General features: G+C 50.0%; 2 long non-coding RNA genes across 2 annotated transcripts; one reads left to right on the plus strand and one right to left on the minus strand.

Moving 5' to 3' along the window:
• Positions 1–564: 564 nt before the first annotated feature.
• LOC123001703 (uncharacterized) lies at positions 565–16551 on the plus strand. Its single transcript, XR_006410889.3, has 3 exons — positions 565–1942; positions 13601–13734; positions 15110–16551. It is a non-coding gene; the product is annotated as an uncharacterized LOC123001703 (long non-coding RNA).
• On the minus strand, positions 4909–9747 carry LOC130543726 (uncharacterized). The gene is made up of 2 exons (XR_008959278.1): positions 9491–9747; positions 4909–6826 (listed from the first exon to the last, which is right to left on the minus strand). It is a non-coding gene; the product is annotated as an uncharacterized LOC130543726 (long non-coding RNA).
• Positions 16552–21346: the final 4795 nt, after the last annotated feature.

A 21346-nucleotide genomic window follows, 5' to 3' on the forward strand; every position in this document is an offset into this window, starting at 1 on the left:
CAGATGCTGAGGGGGACAGGGGTTTGAGATGACAAGGACAGGGAAAATCTGGGTTGCTTGATATATATATATATATATATAGCTTAGATCCACTCTGTTCACATGGGGCTGTCCCAATGAATAGAGTCCTAACTGGGAAGCAAGAGAGTGATTTAAAAAAAAAGTCTTGAAAGCCACCTGTGTCATGTTAGAGTTCAAGCTAGCAGAAATAGCGCTTCCCTGGCCCTCAGATGCCTCTGTTCTCCTGCTTGTTAGCCTGGCAAAGCTGTGAGTAAGCTCCGAGCCTGCTTGCAGGGGGAGAGTGGCTGCCTGGCGTGCCCGATGAGTCACTGCCGCCTGCCCCGGTCCCCTGCCTGCCAGGTGGCCACTATCTTTGGACATTTTTATTTTCCTTTGTGGGGAAGGATAATTAGGGCCTCAGTGGCCTGTGGCTGTATCCATTCTGCCTGCCCAGACAGAGGCAGAGATCTTTCACAAAACCCTCTGTTTTTAGGGAAACTGGGGATGGTGGGGGTGGGAGGTGGGGGGATTTGAGCATGTCTGAGGTGTGCAGAAGCATGGGGGTACAAGTAAGAACCTTTCAGGATTTGCAAAACGCGTACCTGTGCACTCAAGCACGGCCCAATAGAGTTGTTATGTAAAGTAGCTTAACTGGCCTACAGGTTGGTTGAGCTGTTTTTCTTTGTTGTTTTGTTTTGTTTTTTAAGTAATCTCCAGACCTGGAGATCAAGACTGTCCTAATAGCAAGAGTCAGACACGGAACCAACTGAGCCACCCAGGCACCCCCAGGTTAGTTTTACACCCAGGGATTGTACTAATGCAAGAGAGAGGAAAACAGATTTGACAAATTCAGGATGGGGGCTGTGTGGTTTACACAGACACAGAAGAAAAACCCCTGGGGACAGAATGGCCTCAAATGGAAAATGGTCCGGTGATTAGAACAGATGGGTGGATGGGTGGCTGTTAACTCTAGAGAGAGCAAGGGGAAATGCAGACACCAGCAGCTTTTGGATTACTTATGTGTAAAATGCAACCCCGTGGGCATATGAAAGGTGTTCTGGATGGATGCTGAAGGCTGAGAAGTCAACCCAGGATGGAAGATAAAATGTCGACTGAGGCGGAAGAGTTACTCCGCACCTGAATCAGGCAGAGTTGGCTGTAGAAGTCATCAGTCAAGTGGTGTCACTGGTGGAAAGTATTTATGCGTGGAGTCTACAGTGGGTAGGTTCTGGGCGTGCATTTAGCAATCATCGCCACCCCAGGAAGTAACCTTGGGTAAATTATTTAACTTCCCTGGATCTCCGTTTCCTCATCTTCAAATGAACCCCCGTTTGACGGAGAGGATGGAATGGGGTGATAGAGTTAGGGCGCGTAGTTCGAACTCGGTCCGTGGTTGTGATTACACTTTCGTGTATTACCTTTTTCAACACGCTTTAACTGTGAGGGAGCACTTTGTGCCAGGCCCGTGCTAGACACTAAGGATATAGACTTCTTTGATTCATTTCACAAATATTCGCTGAGAGCCTACTATGTGCCTGGCAGACACTGCTGAGTCCTGGAGGACGGACTTAGGGGGACGCAGACGAGCCGCCTGACCACAAAGTGCTCTCTAGCCTGGTGAGGAAGACGGATGCTTGAATAGCTAGAGTACTTAGCCTGGACCGGTTCTTGCTGAAGGCCAGAATGTCAAGGGGTTCCAGTCTAATGGTCTCATCACAAGGACTGTCAACCCCTCTGCAGATGGGAAAACTGAAGCGCAGAAGGGTGAGACTCGCCCAGGTCCCTGCACTTCGTGAGTGGGAGAGCCTCGGCTGGAACCCACACCGGCCTGACTCCAACGTCTGCGTCCTTTCTCAACAGCACACGGTTGCCAGGGTGTGTTCCAAGCTTCTGGATGAAGACATCAGGCCAGGCAGAGTTGAGAAAATGCACAGACACGGAGGTATTCATTTTTCAGTCTCCAATTTGGGAAAGATGTAATTTCAGGGATACAGAGGAGCGGATTTGAGAAGAGTCAGCACCTCCTGCCACCGAGGGGTGCTGGGTGTGTCTTGGTGTGTGTGTGTGTCTGTGAGCAGATGCGTGTGTCTACGCGTGTTTCTGTGAATGTGTGTGCGCGTGTATCTCTGTCCCTGTGTGTGTGTGCGTATGTCATCTGCCTGTGGAGGGGAGGCAAGCAGGTGTGCCTGTCTGTGTGTGTCTCTGTATTTGTGTGTGTTACTCTGTGTGTCTGTATATCTCTGTATTTATGTGTGTGTCTCCATATTCTACGTGTGTGTGTGTGTGTCTGTGCTAGTGACCCTGTGTGTGTGTCTGAGCTGGGGGTATGTGGGTGCATTGGTGTGTATGTACGTATATGTATTTGTCTGTCTCTCTCAACCTGCACGTGTGTCTTTGGAGGCGTGTGTGTGTATTTGTGCACGTGGGTGCTTTTCGGTATCAGTCCTTCCGTGTGCGTTAATCCGTCTTTGTGCCTCTGTGCCTTTTGGATATGTGCGTCAGTGTCCGTGATTGTCTGTGTGTGTGCATGCCTCTGTGGGGGGTAGGGTGTGCGTGCTCTCCCCCCCCCCTTGTTTCTGTGGGGCTGCTCTAACTTGTCCTTCAGAATTGGGGACACGGCAACGGCAGTGACTTTCGCCTTATCTCGCAGCCTGCCACTCTGTCAGAGGAAATTAGATTTGCTTGGCACAGCCTGCTCCTTATGATGTCATTTTGGCTGTGACCTGCATGTCCTGCTCTCCTAGGTATTTGTCTTTTGATTGCCTGATGAATACCTGCCAATGCAGAGATTAAGAGAACATGACTTTGGGGGTTTTTTTGCTTTGTTTTTTTTTAAAGAATCATACCAGCGGTGGAACGTTAGCTGTTGGTTTCTTTGCTGTGGACATGGAAGCCATGGTAAAGGAGTAGAGCCTTGGCTTTGAAATGGAAAGACCTGGGCTCGAGTCTTCAGTTGGCCCTTTCAAAAGCTGTGTGACCTTGGAAAGGACACTTTACCTCTCTGAGCCACGGTTCTTTTTCTGCTAAATTCAGAAAGTTCTTTGGAGGGACAAATATAATAACAGATGAAAATGTTCTCAGAAATCCACAAAGTACTTGGATGGCATGAGGTCAAGGCAGAAAGGCCCAGCAGGAGGACCCTGGGCTCAGACATCAGGCAAACTCTGGGTTTGGGTCCTGGCTCCATTCTTTTCCCAATGTATGATCTAGAGCAAGTTACTGTATGTCTCTGAGCTTCAGATTGCTTCTCCGCTAAATACAGCATTATATATAAAGCATTTAGCTCACAGCTAGCCACCAAGAGGGCCCCAAAATGAAAACTGTTAATATTTTTAATAATACAACAAGGATGATAGCAGTATTAATATTTGCCCACTTTCAAACTTTCAGTGAGCATAATAAGCAAGATAAAGCCTTTGGAAGTACAGGGTGACATGGGCAGCGTGATAGAAGTGATTTACTATTATTTATTTTTACTATTTCAAGATGCAGCATCAGCAGAGTGCTCTTGGCATCACCATATTCTTGGCAAGTGCTTTGTATTTCATCTAGAGCTGAGAGACCGTTCTCGTTGCACAAAAGGCTGCGAACAAGACAGCCTCCAGCCCAGAGTGGTCTGGGCCGACTACTGGGGGCTGACTTCCCCAGGACCTCTCCCCAGCCCCTCCAACCGCGTCCCTTCTATACGATCCCCTCTTTCCAGCCTCAATCCCCCTTGCCTTGGAAGATGCTCTTCCCTCCCCTGGAATATTCCTCACCACCGCTCTAACCTCAGATCACCTGGGCTGGGCTCCAGGTGCCTCTGCCCAGGCTAAGTCCCTGCTCTGTGCCCCCAGGGCCCCGTGCATTCACCCCACCATGCATGACGTCCAGGGTGTTCGAATGCTCTGCTCTGTGCCTGGCTCCCTCCCAAACAGGCCCTCCAGGAGGGCAGGGACAGGGACCACAGAGCCCTACGTGGACGTTTGCAGAGTGAACACATGGAGATTAAACGTCTCCTCTCATGTTCTGTCCCCATCTCCTTCAGATCCAAAACCTTCAGATAGCAATACATTCGCTTCATCTGGACCCACTTCTGACAACCATTTTGTTCGATAACAGAGATCTGGAAAGATGTGCCTGTTGATTTTGGTTGGGTTTGCTTTTCAAGCAGATGGGCTTATCGCCTCGGGGCTGCTTGTCTCCAATAACAGTGCCACGCAGGCCAGAGGACAAAAGATTCCCAAGTGTTTGACCTGCTTCAGCCTGTGTTTGGGGGCTAACGTGTGGGTTTGCTGCAGTGGCCCTGGGCGTCCACGTGGGCCTGCAGCATCAGTTTTGGAGGGCGGTTGGAGGCCCAGAGTCTGGGATTGGCCTGATTCCAAGCCCCAGAAGTATTGAACTCCTTTATATCTCAGTCTCCTCATCTGTAAAATGGGGATACATAATAATACATGGCTGCCACACCTGGGTTTAATCTCAGCGTTAAATGAGACCCCTCAGGTAAAGCCCTTAACCCAGTGCACGGTGTAGAGGGAGTGTTCAGTGAAGGTGGGCTAGTGTTCCTATTGTGTTACACTTGTAACCAATGGAAATATCAGACCAGGACCTCCACTGTGCCCGGAACAGAGACTGAGCATTTGGAATCAAACATCTGCCTCCATTTTGCAGAGCTGGGTTCCCAGGACTAGATGTTGGAATTACTCTGCAATGTCAGATGAGTCTTTTTATGGTCAGGTGGGCATCACTCAAGGAGATGTTCAGTCTATCTGCCTGATGAGGTGTGAGGCTTTCAGTGTGAGCCTTTCTCTCACTTAACAGCCACCTGGCTCTCCTAGTTGACAATCTACTTGGCACGTGGGCCACCTCATAGTGTAGAGCAGGGGTCAACAAATGATATCCCTCAAGTGAAATCTGGCCCACAACCTATTTTTGTAAATAAAGTTTTATTGGAACACAGCCCTGCCCATTCATTTACATCTTGTCTATGGCTGCTTTTGAACTCTAATGGCAGAATTGAGTAATTATAACAGAGACCATAAGGCTTGCAAAGTCTAAAATATTTTCTATTTGGACTTCGCGGGAAAAATTCAGCGACACCTGGTGTTCAGTTGAAACGGGATTTAAAGAACAATCCGGTTGAGCTAAATCAGTAACCTGAGCCTCATCCCATCTCCTCACTCTCCCTCAGCCCTGACTTCAGGCTGACCACCGAGACCAGATTACTTTGCTCCGCTCTATCTCACATGTTTTCCCCTCATCTCTTTCTCAAAGGCTACTTGTCTTAGTTTAGCTCTGACTCCACCCCTCTTGACTATCACGCATGAGGGCCACCACCAGCCTGTAAGGTGTCTGGGTGATTAGATAAAGATGTCTTTTCTGGGTGGCTACAGCTCCACGACACATATGGTGAACAGCAGGACTGCCTCTGTGCAGGAAAAAAGCCACCTAACCGTATTGATTATACCCAATCAGTTATGGCTCTTATGCCTACTGGTTACATCTATTGATCATACATTCTCCTTGCCTCCCTATCCAGGTAGTCCTTCACCCTAGAGCTAGAAAGATCTTTCTAACAGGCTGTGTCCCTCTCCCTCTCATCCCCTCCATAGCTTCCCTCGTCCTCATGACAGAGCCCATGTGCATGATATTCAACGCCTGTCATGGTCTGGTCTTTGCCGGTCTCCCAGTCCCATGCCTCACCACCTGCTCAGCCTACCTCACACCTGAGCAACTGTCCTACAACTTGGAGTACCCTTGACCTAGATCTCCATGCTGTTCATACTGTGGGGGCTAGCACAGTTTTGTCCTTCACGGAATACTTTATTTCTCCTTTTCTCCATCTGAAAACTTCCTAGTCTTCCTTCGGGTCCACCACAAGCATCTCAAACTTCTTCACACACCAGGGTTCATGGTGTAAGCACAGGTCAGAAAATCAGGGTGGTGGATCTTGACCAGTTTGAAAGATGCACTAGTCTAGAAAACATGGGAGTGGACCACTCTTGGTCAGGTGCTGTCATAGCGTAGGATGAATAGCACAGGCTCTGGGGCCATACCGCCCGGGGTCAAGTCTGGCTCTGCATTTTATTAGCAATGACCGTGGGCAAGTGATTTAATTAGCGTGCCTCAGTTTCTTCACGTAGAAAACAATGATAATGGTAGACAGCACTGTCTTCGTGGCTTGTCATGAAGGGTAAGTGAATATATTAATATATATGCATAAATTGTGTACACCACTTAGAAAGCTACCTGGCAACGCGGCAAATGCTGTGAACGTTGTTGAGCAGGTGCGCGCGTGCTTGGGGGCCTGTGCGCGTGCCTGTGGTTCTGAGGAGAACTCATCGAAAGCTGCTTCTCAGGCTGGCATCTATTCTGATCCTTATTAAGCCAATTATTTGACTATATTATGATTTTAAAACATTATTTTGCTTTTCTCTCCTTTACTAGACAGGGAGCTCCTGGAGGGCAGCAAGTACGTCTTATTATCTGCCTTCCAAGCGCCCAGCACCGTGCTTAGTTGATTTTTTTTAATAAATGAGAAAAATGAGACCTAGGTCCTGAAGCTGAGCCACTATGGGGCCTCCTTCCTATAGTTACAGGGGCCAGAATCCTCTTGCCCCTCGCCCCCCACCTTCCACCTCCACCGTCTCCGGTGAGAAAGATGCCAAGCTTGTGTGGCGTTGGGGCGACTTTCTCAGGCTGTCTGTTCTCCACGATGAGATGAGAATACGTGACCACGTCTCACCGTCAGCGAGAGGGAGGAGGGCACAAGGGACCCTCGAGCAAGAAATGGAGCTTCCAAACTGATTCCGAGGAAAATGGAAACTCCAGCTGACCTAAGAGATTTCTGTAATGAGAGAAAACCAATTTAAATGCAAATAGCCCAAAGCATAGTTGGGGAAAGGCGTTGTGCTGCAGAAAAAGGCTGGGAAAACAAACATAGCCCTCATCACGAGGCCAGTCCACCGTTGGACGGGAGGGCTGCTTTATCCATTTAGGATTAAAGTCTAAACGAGGGACAAAGAGTCGCATGCATTGCTGGCGGCGTTCCCTGGGGCTTCGTGGTGCCCACTGAGACATGGGCGTCCCTGAGGGAGCCAGCCACTGGCCACTACCATTTACGGAGCCCCCGGCGGGTGTCAGTGGCTCTGCAAGGCATAGAGAACAAAAGATGTCCCCTTGGGGCGCCTGGGTGGCACAGTGGTTAAGCGTCTGCCTTCGGCTCAGGGCGTGATCCCGGCGTTATGGGATCGAGCCCCACATCAGGCTCCTCCGCTATGAGCCTGCTTCTTCCTCTCCTACTCCCCCTGCTTGTGTTCCCTCTCTCGCTGGCTGTCTCTATCTCTGTCCAATAAATAAATAAAATCTTAAAAAAAAAAAAAAGATGTCCCCTAGATAAGCACGGCCTCTGCGGGGCTCACAGCCTCGGGGAGCCATTAGAACCTGAAGTCGCTGGGGCGCCTGGGTGGCACAGCGGTTAAGCGTCTGCCTTCAGCTCAGGGCGTGATCCCGGTGTTCTGGGATCGAGCCCCACATCAGGCTCCTCCGCTGTGAGCCTGCTTCTTCCTCTCCCACTCCCCCTGCTTGTGTTCCCTCTCTTGCTGGCTGTCTCTATCTCTGTCAAATAAATAAATAAAATCTTTAAAAAAAAAAAAAAAAAAAGAACCTGAAGTCGCTTCTGGCCCCACCACCGGTACTAACATTTTATTGGGCATTTACTTTGTACCAAGCCCCGGGCTAAATACTGTTTGCGATGGTAATCCATCAGATTCTCACAGTGACCCTGTGAGGGAGGTTTGTTAGCATTCCCATTTGACAGACAAGGCCACTGAGGTTCCAGGAGGTGAGAAACTTGCCCCCGATTGTTTCAGACCCGGACAGAATGGGTCCAGGGCTCTGGCTCACCCTCGTCCTGAGGAGCTGAGAAGAGACCCCGGTGCAGAGCAGAGGTGGCCCACAGTCAGGATGCCCTGGGACAGAGTTTCTCGCTGGCTTTGGCCCAGAGCAGTCAAATAACCCCATGCGAGGAATCCGTGTGGATTGCTCCGCCACTCACTGTGTGACCTTGACGGTTACTTTCCCTCTCTGGGCCCCATTTGCCTATATAAAATGAAGGGGGTGGCCTAAAATTATTTTACGCCATAAATTTATATTATTCTAGGACTCCAGCTGCCCTCAAGCATAGCCGTTGTCCAGTCAATAAAACACCTCCTCTGTCCTTCTTTATGCCCCACCCCCCCGGCCTCTACCCTTGCGGGCCCATAGCGGTTACGACGGTGCACTTTAATTTCCTCCTTTGGTTTCATAATTCAAGGACAGCACCATCTGCCACATTAAATCCACGTTCCCTGCTAGCCTCCTTCTCAAAACAAGAGATGGATAAAGGCTTCATCCGGTTTATTTCCCGGATGGAGCAAGAGCTGGCAAAACCGAACGGGGATAGCTTTGGCCTTGCAAGCTGTATTAATCCCCTAATCTCCTGGTAGGGCCGCAGAGCCCATTCTGTCATCCTCAGCGACTGCCCCAGCCAAGTCATGGTGATGATGATGATGGTAGATGACATTTACCAAGGCTCTTCTGAGTCAGGCCCTTTCTTAAGGTTTTTTTGTGGAATCATTTATTTCGCCCCCATTTCATCTCTGCAAGGAAGGGGCTAGTAGTAATAGCCCCACTTTACAGATGCAGAAACGGAGGCCCAGGAGGCTTAAGAAATTTGCCGAAGACCACGCAGCTTGCAAACAGCACAGGCTGAATTGAATTGGCTGGGGGAAGTAGTCACGTACACACAGAGACGGCCAGCCCGAGAGGAGCCAGGCTTCCCGGCTGAGCTTTCTGACCTCTGATATTTGAGGTGTCGAGGGCACTCTCCTTTATTAAACATTCACTTGACGCATTTTTCCTGAGCAGCCCATAGTGTGCCAGACGCTGCTCTCCCTGCTGAGCGGCCAACAGAGAACAAGGCCCACCGGGGTCCTCTCTCAGGGCTGAACGTCCAGTACGAGCGCAAACAGACGCGATCGTTGTAGGTGATGGTAAAATGCCACAAAGAAAATATACGAGGGAGCATGAGAGGGAGAAATGGGTGATGCGCAGGGCAGGTGTCCTGGAGCAGAGGGCCTCTGAGCAGAGATGTGGGCATTCGGCAATGCCTCGGGCTTTCTCAGCCTCAGCACTGCAGAGATCGTGGGCCCGGTAATTGTTATGGGGCCTATCCTGGGCACGAACGGCCGTGGAGCAGCATCGCTGGCCTCCACCCACGAGATGCCAGTAGTAGCCCCTCTCTGGTATGACATTGCCAAATGTCCCTGAAGGGCAAAATCACCCCCTGTTGCGAAGCCCTGAGTCATGAGATCAGCAAAGCAAGTGGCGTGGGTGGAAGGGCTAGCAAGGCGGCCGAGTGTTTGAGAAGCAGGAAGAAGACTGCTTTGGCTGGAGGGCAGGGGGCCAGGGCAAGGGGGGCAGGATCGTCACAGCTCTTGCAAATTCTCTAGAAAGCACTCAGCACACTTACAGAGTTTCTTGTCTGTGCCAGGCATTGTACCAGCTGTGTCCAAGGACACGGTGCATGCCCCACGGTGATCACAGTCGGGGCGGCGGGATGAGACACTTGTGTCCGGGAAGGCAGCTGTCAGCACGGGGCTGTCCGTGGTAACAGAATATTCCGGTCCGAAGGCAAGCGGAGAGGGGCTGCGAAGGCGCAGTGACCACAGTGCAGGAGGTCTGAGCCCTCCTCTTGAAGAGGAGATAGGGATGAGGGAAGCTTTCACCTTCTCAGCATCCCGGCCCTTCCGTCTTCTGTCAGCAACCATTCCGCCCCCCACCCCCGCCGGCCGCATACCGCGCAATTTTCGTGGAATTTCTAATCACGGTGTCCCCCCTCCCCCCAGTCAAGCCAAGGGGCTGGCGTGAGACCCAAGCTTGGCTATCAGATTCTTTCTTCCTGGAATTAGGATACTGGGCAGAGAAACCCAAGGGCAGAGAATGGCTAGAGTCCATTTTTCTAATGAAAACGAACAAGGCAAGTTCTTTTGTTCTGGCATTATTTTCTCCTCTCTCAACAACCTAAGAAGCAATTGTTTCTCTCTCTCTTCCAAAGCCTAGTTTCTTAGCTTTTCCTTCTAATGCTTTTTCAATATATATCCATTTCGTTCACCACAGTGGATTTCTGATGCTTGAAACCCCAATTAAAATAGAAACAGTGCAATGTGGAAAGGGAAAAGAGAGTGTCAATTTCTGATTCACTGCACTCACCACTTTATATTAAATAAGCTGTATGTCCCTCTCTCTCCTAGCAACCAGCAGCTTCTCCAGGGCCGGGAGAAGGCTTTTCCTCGCAGCACTCAGCTCAGAGCTGGCTTCTGGCTTTGCTCTTGCCCTGGTTTATAACTACCCATTTCTTTGTGGAATCATTTGCTCGATGCCATCCTCCCCCACCATGCCGGAGCCCCATTGAAGACAGAGTATAGGGAGCCTACCCCAATAAGGGGACCGATCTTCCCAATCTGCCTTTGTCCCCCGGGGGTTTCCTGGGACAGGGACTTCCTGTGCTAAAACCAGGAAAATCCCCAGCAAATCAAGACAGTGGCCACCGTACCAGGGCCTGGCATAGAAGAAGCCTTCGAGCACCATTTGTCCCTGACATTCAAGAAATATATGTTGAAATGAACCATAGAGGCAGCCCAGCAGAAGGCATATTCTTTCATTCCTTATTTCTTCACACGGACCGTGTGCCCAGGAACCAGCTTGTCAGAAGCAGGGGATTCAAGGAAGGGTGTCCCAGCAGCCAGGACTGGAGACGCAAATTGGAACTAGACTGGAGACGGGGTCTCCAATGCTGGGCTCAGAAATCTGGATGCCACGCAGGTGCAGCAGATCCCAGCTGATTGAGAAACAGGGAGGAGGCATGAAAACGGGAATAGTTTAGGGGTGACGCCTCAGAGGCTGCCCCCCAGGCTCTCTGATAAAGGAAGCATCTGCAGGGGCTGCTGAGCAGGGGACACAGCCTGAAATCCGTGTGAGCTGTTTGCTCGTTTTCTTCCCAGGGTCTAGGCTAGGCACAGAGGAGTTTGGGCTACCTCCTTTTTCAACTCAAGCACAGCCATCTGCTCGACTCAACAAGCAGAAAATCCACCCCCAGGAAACGTGAATTTATTTGTGGATATGTGATGAATCCCACAGCTCTGCTCCTTGTGGAGATCCAGCAACCTGAACCGTGCCACGAGGCTGTCCTCCGGGTGGACGGCACCCCTGACCCACCGGCAGGCAAGAAAACATCCATGCACAGCCGGGCATGCTTTTCCGATGAGGCCTCCCAGACTCTGAGGACCTGAAAATCCTCTGAGAAGAACATTTCTCCCATTCACCTCCCTCAATTCAGAGAGGGGGAAGGAATGTTCCTAAAGTGACCTAGTAAGTGAGAAACAGAGGGCGGGCGGCTCCCTCCTTAGCTTTTCTCAATAAAGAACTGAATCACGTAAAAGGGGGCCCCCTTGCTCCTGGCAGACAGGAGAAAGTTCTAGAAGGGGAACAAACAAGGAGATAAAAACATTCAATTGTGAGGTTCGAGAATTTTTTCCTCTTTGAATTCTCTTTCTGTCCTTCTTACCACACCAAGAAGGCAATCTCACTTCCTACTAACAGGTCTTTAGCACCTCTCTGAAACTTTAACACCTCTCCAGATCCCCCTTTTAAATGGAAATCAAACAGGCCTCAAGCCCAGAGTCTTCAATGGGCACCCCTATTCCCCCAGAATTCAGTAATATTGCTTTATTTTCCTGGTATTTCTTTTTATGGATAGCTTCTTTTTGTGGCAGGTGGTATTGGCTTTCCATTTATGGTAATGAGAACATTTCCCTTTTGAACAAATGTATTTAAGTTTTAAATGTGAGACGAGTTAAAGAAAAATAATGAGGGAGAGACGAGGCCAAGTGGCATGCAGCTGCCGCCCCAGGATTGGTGGTCCTCGGTGATGGACGTTTGAACGCTGGGGTGGGGATCGGAGGTGTGGTGACTCCAGGAGCGTGCTCGCCAGAGCAAATGTCAAACTTGAAGTTGAAAAGGTGGCTTCTTCTCTGAATTAGAAACAGAGACTTTGGAAACTCTTCACGAGACCTTGAACAGACAGAAACAGAGGACCCTCCTCATGGGTAAGGGGTCTCCTCCGTAAAGGAAAAGATGGGCAGTGAATTTGTGTAGGTTTCTTACGAACAACTACCAAAGGGGTAATAAAAGCAGGAAGCGTGGTGGAAGGGCAGGAGCAGCTGCCGCCTGTGGGCACCCTGTGCTAAGCTTTTCATATGCTTCCCAAAGCCTCTCAGTCCCTTCACCAGCCCTGTGATGCTCACCTGCCAGCGACGTCTAAGGAGCACGTAGCACGTGCCAAGACCTCTTCAGGGCACTTTATCCATCCATGTAGTCCTCACACCATCCTTTGGAGGCAGGTATTATCACCCCCACTTTATAGATAAGAAAACTGAAGTATGGAGAGACTGAGGAGCTCCGCAAGGTCACAGCTGGCAGGAGGTAGAAGCAGGTTCAAGCCCAGGCCGTCTGGCTCCCAGTGTGCCCCTAACTGTTACACTTCACGGAGGTGAGCGACCATACACTTTATCTCCATTTCACAGAGGAGGACTCAGGCTTGCCGGGTGGAATAATTCACCGAAGATCACACAGCTACTGAATTGTGAAGCCAGCGAAACCGCCTCCCAAGAGTGGTGTTTTTCCGAAAGCAAGTGATTTTGTTCATTCAACAGATGCTGATTGAGTGTCTGTCCTGAGCGAAGGCCCCTCTTCCAGCACAAGTGCTCTTGGGGGCTGTGGGTCCATCCCTGCCCTCCCACAGGCAGGGGGGTCGTCCTATGCGCTTCTTCCTGGGATCTCTGGATTTCTGGCTAAATCTAAGCCAGACCAGCCCACAGGCACGGCTCTGTGGCAGAATCAGGAAGCCTGGGCAAGGCTTCTAGAACCTCCACTCTGGCCTCAGTTGTGCCGTTTTCTGCCGGGGCCTCTTTGCCCCTTCCAGCCTCAGCTTCCTCACCTACCAAATGGAACGAAGTAAAATGATCTGACTCCACTCACAGGGTTATTGGGAAAATCCAACGAGAGTGTGTAGCTGACAGACTTTTCACCCCGGAGCCCCATGTTAGTGGTCGCCGTCGGTTCACACTGCTCTCTGGCAAGGTATCTTAAAATAGAAATTACCAGTTTTTTTCTAATCACGAAAGTTTGGGAATTACACAAGAGCACACAGAAAAAATACAAATGGTTCATGACCCCCTACCCATTGGTGACCTCTATTAACCCCTTGGTGTATTTCCTTCTGGTTCATAAATATAAGATAAACGTAAATATATTCATTGCCTGACTTAAAATCCAGCAGCTTCCCACTGCAGTGGGACTAGCTCCAAACTCCGTACAAACACCTCACCTTGGCTTTCATCCCTGTGTTGTGTGGCCTGTGCCTGCCTCCCTCCCACCTCTTCTCTCCCCACTCGCTCACCATGTCTCTTGATTTATTTATTTTTTTCTAAAACTGCAGTTGCATCACCGCTCAAGGCCTTTGTCCCTTTGTCTGAAATGCTCTTCCCTGGATCCTCATGAATGGCTGTTTTTCAACACGCAGGTCGAGATCGGAAGGTCACCTCATCAGACGTCCTTCCTCGTCGCTCCGTCTAAACCAGCCCATCTTACGCCCAGTCCGTGGCATCGCACTACCCCTGGAATTGTCTTGTTTGTACTCTGACTTCGCCCCAGACGGTACGCTGAACTCGTTCCCTTCCGTATCGCCGTGCCCAGAATATTGCCCGACACGCGGCACATTATTCAATAAGGGAATAGATTAGATTAGAGCACTTCCAAGCTGGGATCATCCTAGATCGATATGGTGCGACTTGGTTTTTTCACTTAATATGATGTGACCACAATGACTTTAATGGCAGTGTGGGACGCCGTTATACGGATGCATCATCATTTTTAACCAAGCCCCTTTATTGATTAGTTGGGGCATTTCTCATTGGTGTGCTTGTAAGTACCGTTACAGCGACCATCCTTGCACACACACGGAGGCTTCGCACACGTCCCTGATCTTTTCCCTAGGCTTAATTCCTGCTGGTGAAACCCTGGGATCAAAGGGGGCAGAGCTTCAATCCTCTTCATCCGTATTGCCAGACTGACTTGAGGAGAAGCCCTACTGTCTCCAGATTTGTTTTAACGACCCATAGTGTGCGCTGTTCTTAGCAGACTCCTCGGAAGGCCAAGGGAATGTCATTGCCCCCTTACCCAGGAGAGCTAAGGTTGAGGCCATTGGGCAAGACAGGTCATATGCCCTTATTCCGCAGAAACCTCCTCCCTTCCCGACAACAGCTACACCTTTGAGCCCTACTGACCAGGCCCAAAACGTGACACAGGGATCCTCGCAGGTGGTGAGGCACAGAGGCTAGAAGTCCCTTTAGCCAGGCCGAGGCATTTCTCATTCTGGAAATGAATGAGAGCCTGGCCCAGCCAGACTTTGTGAACTGGATGTTCCTTGTTCTTGCTCTCCAAAACACACCTGGGATGGGCCAGCAGGCCTCTTGCCGAACCTTGCCCATACCTGGCCAAGGCCTCTGTGCCTCTGCTCGCCTGCCTTCTCTGTGCCCTGCTCCATCTCCTGTCCCAAGGCCTAGTGCTACTCCCCTCCCCACTCCCCCAGTTCAGAAAACCCCTCAGCGGTCCCCCTCCAGCCCAGAACCGCTACAACTCTGACCACCAGCGTCTCCTTTGGCATTGAATCATCTCCCTGCCTGACACTGTTTCTGCACCTGTGTGTCTGAATAAGGTTCAGTGTCCAAGTGCGGGCTTTTCTCCCTCTGGGAGCTCGTCCGCAGTCTGAGAGTCAGAACGTGTGGGCGAATCAGGCCTGGGATGGAGCCTGGTCTCTGGTACCTACTTGCTCTGTGCATTTCACAACATCTTTACTCCTTCCGGACCTCAGTTTCCCCATCCACAAAACGCAGATTGTAATCATACTGACCTGGAGGAGTTGTTCTGGGGATTCACATAAAGCCCTTAGCTTCGTGCCCGGCACAGAGCAATTGCTAAGCGCAACGACAGAAAGGAGTATTTCTGAATTGTTCTTCTGTACCCTGCGCAGGCTGAGCCGGTGACATGCACACCGATAACGGAAGCATTTGTGGAATGGAATGAACGGACGTCATGTGGGCACTCACTGTGTGTGTATTTCACTCGCCAGCGCTCAGGGAAACCAGAACCAGGCGTCTCGGGCGCCGGGGGCCGGCGGAGAAAGGATCTATCTCTACGGGTAGCTGAACCGTCACCCAGACGTAAGCCCAGAGCTCTTGCAGAGTGAAGATAGGTTATCTGATTCAATCTCCACACCAGCCTGACAGGAAGATAGTCACATGTCTCTCTGACAATAACACCTACCATTTGTTGGTCACCTGGCGTGTGTCAGGCCTTTGCGAGACACTTTTTAAAAATGTGATTTCATTTAAACCTTCACACTATCTCAGGGAGATAAGGATTATTATTACCGAGGAGGGAACAAGGTCAGAAAGTTTAAGTAAACTGCCCAAGGGCTAAGGGGTAGTCAGAGAAGAGGAGAGGCCAGGATTTGAAACAACAACAACAAAACCCAGAAAATTCCGTTATACCACCTGACTGACTGACATTTGCACAGAACGTCCAGACCTCTGCATTCAGTAGGCGCTTAACAGAAACTGGACTGCAAATGCATGGTGATATTGGGCCTTTTAACAGAAGCCTCAGAGGGAGCAGTTTCTATTTCCGGTGCCCACCTCAATCTCCATCTCGGGGAGGCTGCTCCCCACCCCCCGCTCTGCTGTCATGATGTTCTTGTTTTTCTCCAGGCTCTGTGACTCAGCACGCAGCTCCAGATGGCTTCCTGCCTTTCCAGTCTTGTTGGCTGGGGTGCCGGGGCCCTGGTGCAGTAAACTAAAACCGAAAACATGTTGCAACGAAGAGTGGAAACCCTCCCTCCTCTGTCTGCTAACATGAAGCCTGGGGTCTGCTACTCATGGCGGTGGCTCCCTCCACGGCCTCCCCTTGACACAGTCCCTCTTCTCTAGCCCCGAGATCCTCTTACTCCACCCCAGCCTATCCTTGATGCCTCGAAGGTGCCACCGAGGCGGGGGAAGCAGGGACCAGCACAGGGGAAGGGCCCGGTTCTGACATCCCCTTGGTCTGTTGACCTTTAGCAATTTACTTTCTGAGCCTCAGTGGTCAAATGGAGGGTTATGCCTGGCTCTGAGGGTTATAGTTAGGGTTGCCAGATAAGATGCAGATTGTCCGGTGCTGTGGCCTGTGTCCCACCCAAATTCATGTGTTCAGTCCTAATGCCCAGTGTGATGGCAAGCAGAAGGTGGGGCCTTTGGGAGGTCTTAGGTCATGGTGGCTCTAGGGAGCTCTCTCGCCCCTTCCACCATGGGAGGACACAGAAGAGGCAGCTGTTTGTGAGCCAGAGAGAGGGTTCTCACCAGACACCAAATCTGTTGGCGCCTTGATCTGGGACTTCCCAGTCTCCAGAACTATGAGAAATAAAGTTTGTTTTTAAGCTAGTCTATGGGAATTTGTTATCGCAGCCCAAATACACCAAACTAAACCAAATTTAACACCCAGTTAAATTTGAATTTCAGAGAAACGGGTTTTTTTCTTAATATAATTGCGTCTCAAATATGGCATTCAGATTTAACTGGATGTCCTGTAACTTCACTCGCTAAACCTACACCTCTGTGTAGAGTAGAGAGATAACAGATGTGAAGATGCTTGATCACCTGTCAAGAGCTGTGCACTTAGTAATATCTTCCCATGACACATACGCATATCTACCCGTGGGCCACCAGCCTGGCCTGGAGCAGAGAACAGAGAGTCTTACGGTCAGGTGATGGAAAATACGTAACACCTCAGCCTGTGAATTGGATACCTGTGTCTTGTTTGTCAATTGATTGATCTTTGGGGCTTCGGTGCTTCCATGTTTAATTCCCCCAAATGCTAGAATGAAAACATGGAAGCAGCAGGTACCCAGAACTTCGCCTATTGCTGATTGACTGACCCATTTCTGGACCAGATGTCCTTTTGACTACATAGCTGAAGAAGAAAACAGCATGACTTGTGAGTAAATTACTCAATGAAGGTTGTATTTGGCTCCCAACTAGTTTACTCTATATAGACTACTTGTTTATTTGGGGTGTGGGGTGTCTCCTCCTGTCAGAGTTCTGGGAAGAGAGGGATTTTTGTCTGTTTTGTTCGCCAGTATTATTTGTTGCCTAGCCGAGGAAAGGTGGGATAGTTGATCCCCTGAAACCATTTTAGCTGACTGGTTAAAGATAAATACATGCATAATCTATTGGAAAGGGACTTTTCTGAAGTCAGTCCACCTCCCTCCTTGTTAAGGAGATGACAGTCATGGCCCCAAGTTTTTTGGAGCAGAATTTCCACCTCTCCACAGAATTTCCCCCAATCAGTGACCTGAACTCAAGTGCCCCATGACTAGGGCCCAAGGGCTAGTTCATTTGGTCTGTATTCCCCCAAACTCCCCAGAGTTCTGCTGCCACATTTTTGTTTTTTAATGAGCTTGTCACCGGTTACCAAGACACTAATGAATGCCCAGTACCCGGTGAGTGTTTGGACTCTGATTGCCTGGCTCCGCCAATAAAGGAAGGGCAGGCTGACTTTAGGAACTTCTTAGCAGCCAGAAAACCCTACAAGCCATCTTGAGGTTTGCCTCTTAGAAGCACCTCTCTCGTGGGGGAGCCCGACATTGTTGGTGACTTGGGACTGGCCCACCAATTTTTACAGCTGCATTTGGGTCCCCTCACCTCAGCGAGACCCTTCATTCGGTTCTACATTAACTGTTGCCGTTTCTGCACCCCCTTCCATGGTTGTCACAGCTGCTCCCCTCTTCTCCATCCGTATCACCAGGCTTCCCCGTTTCTCCCAGAACTAGAGCTTCCATACTTGCATCCCCAAGTCCATCTTCCTACTGCCCCAGAGTGATCCCTTTATAAGCCAGGTGCCAGCTACCGTCAGCTTGTCCCGCATCTCCCATTCAATGAAATTTAGGAAGCCTGATGCTCATCCTAAAATCTTTCCAAGTTTCTTTATGGCAGGTGGGAGGAGACGGGGGTTATTCTCTTCGTGGCCATTTCTTGCTCTGAATACCTGTTTCTGCTGGAAGGAGTCCAGCATAAGGATTGAATACCTTGCCTGCACACCCACAGTCACACCCACCCACTGGTGGGTGCAATCGTGTATCACATCAGCCCAGATGTGGCTTTGGTCCTTTCCCCTCTTTTCCACCCCAGAAAACTCATACCAGTCATCTTTGTGACATTCAGACTTGCCCAAATTTGTTTTGGATGGAGTGATTTACATGTCAGCAAGACGTCAACTTAAGTTATTTTAATTATGCACTTTTAAATAAATATGAAATGAATAAATTCCTTCTCATTAAAAAAAAAATAAAGTGAAAGCATCAGAGATAATGCTAAGGAGGAAGAACAGGAAAATGGAGGAACGTGGTTTCTTGACATCACCACCGAGTTGCCAGCAGCCCTGAACTGCTTACCTCTTGGACTTCCTGTTGCACGATATAAATAAACGCCTGTATGTTAGGCTACCATGCGTCAGGTTTTCTGCTGTATGCAGCTGAACACATCCTATCTGACACACTCCCCGCCTGGCACCGAGCCTCCCCCTTCTCATCACTTTCTGATCCCGTAACCACTTAAATTTTTCTACCTAGCACTTCATCATGAGCTGAAAAGATATTCTTCCTTAATGGCTCACAAGTGTGCTATCTGGTTTCCCAGGAGAATGTAGGCTGCACATGGGGAAGGATTTGGTCTTGCTCTCATGATTTCCCGTAGGGTCTAACGTCATACTTGGCACGTAGTAGGTGCTCAATAAAGATTTGTCACTAAATGAGTGAGTGCAAATTTGATCACGTCCTTCCCCATTTAGAGGATAAAATCCGAACTACTCCGATGGGCCGTCAAGGTCATTTATGCCCTGGACTCTGCCTGCCCCATCTCCCCTGTCCCAATCCAGTTTGTACTGCTGTCTCTATGTGCACCCTCCCCCGAGCCTTTGCACAAGCTGCGCTCTCATGGACACACACATATTACTGAGCACCTGCTATATGCCACTCTTCGGTGTAGGAGAAAACTCAATGAAGCAGACACACAGAGTGCCCACGACTGTGGAGCTCAGCAGAAAGGATAGACATTGGCCAAGTTAACTACAGTGTAGTCAGGCTTGATTAAAGGGAATATCGGAGTTATGAGAGTTCCTCAATCTCTACGTAGCAAACTCCTAGTAATCCTTTAAGGCCCAGCTCCAATGTCACTTTCTCTAGGAAGCCTTCTCCATGGCCCTGGGCTAGGGAGGTGGCTCCTGGGGCTCCCACCGACTCTTGCTAGACAAATCAAGCCACGGAGCTGAGCCCACTCTACGGTCTTTGCCTTTGTCTGAGCCTGCTTGTAAGCCTGTGGAGCCAGGAGCCCTGCCTTATTGATCTCTGTATCCCCAAGGTCCAGTGCAGGGCTTGGCACGCAACTTTTTATTGAGTTCAGCAATTGACCTGTCCCTTCCTTGGCCTGCCTCCTTCTTTCTCCCCAGTCCTGTTTCCTGTGCTCAAGTCCCAGGCTGCCTTGGTCTCCCCATTGCACACTTAGCTCCCTAGACATATCTTCATCTTGTTCTGATTTGACCCTTCCCCTCCCCAGGCAAGCTGCAGAATGGGGAGGCACCAGCTTCCTTTTGGGCTGCCTGTCTAAGCAAAGCTTAGATAAAAGGCCAGGAAAAGCCATTCAAACATTAGGGATCACTTTTCTGCTTTTCTTCTCCTTTATTCGTCAGGTAAATCACCCCTTCTCCCCCTCGCCTTCCTTGTCCCACTTTGTCCCCCACTACAGTCTCTTCCCAGAACCTGGCAGATTTCTCACGCCTCTGCGCCTCTGCACATGCTGTTCCACTCTGCCAGAAATGCTGTTGCCCTGCCATCCTTCCTGACAAAAGGTGCCACACCCTTTGAAGCCCAGCTTGTGTTCTCTCTTCAGTGTGGCTTTCCCATGCCCCCTCCTCCATCCCCAAGCAGAATGAATTGTTCTAATGGTGCTCCTTGGCTGTGGCCTCAACCCACAACATTTCGTTGGTTTGTCCACGGTCCGCGTGCTCTCAGGCAGTGAGATTTCACCATCTGGATCAGTGGCAAGTCTGTGCCTAATCTCTGTCCTTCCAGTGCTTATCCTAGGGCTTGGCACACTGCAAAATCAAATAAATAACTTGTTGCTTTGGGTGGCTGAGGTCTTGGGAAGCAGGTGAGAAGAGGGAGCTACCCCTTCTGGGTAACAACACCTTGGTTTGTCTCTGGGGATCATCTTACCCCTTTCCATCCATCTAGATTGGGTGGAACTGACCAAGACCCAGGGCTGAGGCTATGACGTGGCAATCCCATCAGATAGCACATCTCCTGACCTCAGTGACTATACAGCGATGGGCATGTGAGCCTAGCCCAGCCAATGAGAGCATGGCAGCAAAATTAAAGATGGGGATGGAAACTGGGGGAAAGGAAAATGAAGGCAGAAGAAAAATGATGGGCCAAAAGGAGAGTTAGCATCCCTAAAGGGGTCCACGAAGTCCAAAATATTTGACAGGGTCTGGCTATCCCCATGACTCCGTGCTTCCGAACACAAAAACGTTCCCACCTCAATACCTGCTGTGGAGAAACAAGACCCACCTAGAATTAAAAGAAGCAGGATGAAGCTGTGGTCAAAGAGCACACACTTTGGAGTCCGAACATCTGAGTTCGAATCCTAGTTCTGTTGCCTACTGGCTCTGTACAAGCCCCTTAACTCTCTGACCCTGTCTCTATCAGTAAGATGCGGACATCAATTTGTGGGGTCGCCATAATAAACAGGACGTGCGTGCAGGTGGCAGCAGGACCCCAGCTATCGTTACTCTGTTGTCACCCTTAGCTGATGGTCTGGTACGACAATCCAGGGTAGAGACGTCAAGGCCAACGACGAGGCTTCAACTAGGGCAGAGAGAGTGAGAACAGAGAGGAAGATGGATGGAGTAAACATTAACCAGATGGTGTTAGTGAGAAATCTTTTGTCTGCAAATGACAAAAACCCAACTTCAAAATCTGCTTGAGCAGAGAGGATTCGTCCGTGTCGCTGGAAAGTGAGAGGTACATTTTGAGTGTCGTGAGTGACTGGAAGTCTGGGTCTCCTCCTTGTCTATTTTCTTGGTACTGCTTTTCCCTGGGCTGGCCTCGTTCTCAGGCAACCACAATGCCCATGGAGGCCCCAGTTCCTCCAGGCCGAGAGAGTCACCCGGTTGGCAATCC

The sequence above is a fragment of the Ursus arctos genome, unplaced genomic scaffold, assembly GCF_023065955.2.
Source record: "Ursus arctos isolate Adak ecotype North America unplaced genomic scaffold, UrsArc2.0 scaffold_15, whole genome shotgun sequence".
NCBI lineage: Eukaryota > Metazoa > Chordata > Mammalia > Carnivora > Ursidae > Ursus > Ursus arctos.